This window comes from Haematobia irritans, chromosome 2 (assembly GCF_050003625.1).
Source record: "Haematobia irritans isolate KBUSLIRL chromosome 2, ASM5000362v1, whole genome shotgun sequence".
Lineage (NCBI taxonomy): Eukaryota > Metazoa > Arthropoda > Insecta > Diptera > Muscidae > Haematobia > Haematobia irritans.
This window is the reverse complement of record NC_134398.1, coordinates 234,888,030-234,889,840: the sequence shown is the minus strand read 5'-3', so window position 1 is coordinate 234,889,840 and position 1,811 is coordinate 234,888,030.

The following is a 1,811-nucleotide window of genomic DNA, read 5'->3' as shown; positions in this document are numbered from 1 at the left end:
AAATTAACTTGAAAGTGGATATTGGTAAAAAATTACCCAATGAAATATTTTTAGTTCACATGTAATTAAATTTATAGACATTTTCGTCAAAAATGGTAGATAACATTTCATGAAAATTTTGCAAATTTTAAGTTAAACGTTTCATCGTTCATAAACTGGTGTGCCTTTACGAATATTATTCTTAGAGTAAATTGTCAGCAGATGCGATCAGTGGTGCCAACTGTTTTGGGCTGAAAATCGTCAATTTTTAAAATATTTTTCGTCAAAATCGTCAATTTGTCCCAAAAAATTCGTCAAAAAATCGTCACCCATAAAATAGCTGAAAAAGGAACAAATTAAAAGTTTTATTAAAAAAACATTAATAATTCCGTTTAACCCTCTAATTAAGTCATCTAGTTTTCAGTTTTTTAAACGAAGATTAATTAAATTAAATTTTTAATAAATTAAAAGTAATATTTCTGATTGTGACTACACCCTGCCAACATTTTTTAATTTGGGGGCGCTTCTGAGAATCCCCACTACGTCGAAAACAATCATATACGACTTAAAAAACTCGTCGGAAAAGCGCCGTCACTATTGAGAAGTTGTACCACGCCAAGTTACTACGAAAAAGTTTCTCATCAGTGCAATTATTAGGTGCCTATTTAGATCAATTTCGAAGGTCGCCAATAAAAACCCCTGCAAACTATCAGAAAAAGTGCATTTTAAGGTAATTGTAGAAGAATCATTGTGGTCAAGTAAAACACGATTGTGTAGATGTTTATTGATTTGATTAAACATTTATAATTTCTTATAAATATAACATTCTTGGGTTTATCTCATCACATTTAACATAATTTTTTGCATTAATAAAAGAATGATGTTGAGTTATAAGTAGCAAGTTACATATTGCAGCGTCTATCAGCCAGTTTGTTTATTTTCGATGGAGACAGCGTGCCTGGAAAAATATTTGAAAAACGATCACTTTATTCTATTTGGAAAGTCGAAAATTGTTCACCATATACCTTTTACAATTTTAAGCGTAATATCTATGTTTTCAGAACTTTATTTTCGTTTTTATTTAAATAAAATATAACAAGTTGGTTGCGCTTGGCGTTTCACAAAAAATAAAATGGCTCTTCTAACAGTAGTGATGGCAAAATACTTTCATGTACATTTTGTACTTTTTGATATGCTTCCCCCATCACAGTTCGCGATGGTTGTGGTGACATTTACGAATCTGTGGTAGCGATGAGGATGAAATGGAACTTTGAAATGCTGGCAGGGCATATACTACATTGTTTAACAAAATTTTCTTGACAGAAAAATGTCCTATTCTCCAAGCGAATTTAAATCCTTATTACTGGCTCGTGTATAATTTTTATTATTTCTATTACGGTAATGAATAAAGTGAATTTAACTAAGCCAAGACAAAAGAATACCTTACAATGTTTAAGTTTCAAAGGAATTCCGCATTTTAGGTTTATTTATATTGATTGCTTTGAAATTTCTTTCTACATTGGAGACGGTTGGGAGCAAGCTACATATAAATTGTCATATTTTGAGATTAAAAAAGCTTGTTTACATTACACCTTATGAAATTCGTCAACTTATAACTACATCACTTTGAAAAATCGTCAAATCGTCATAAAAAACTTTAAAAAGAAACACTTGTGTCGATCATTTAAAAAAATCGTCAACTCATAACTACGTTGTTTAAAATCGTCGTCAAATCGTCAAAGGCAAAATTTACCATCAAAAATCGTCAAAATGACGAAAAATCGTCAGAGTTGGCACCGCTGGATGCGATGAACTAATGCATAGTACAGAGA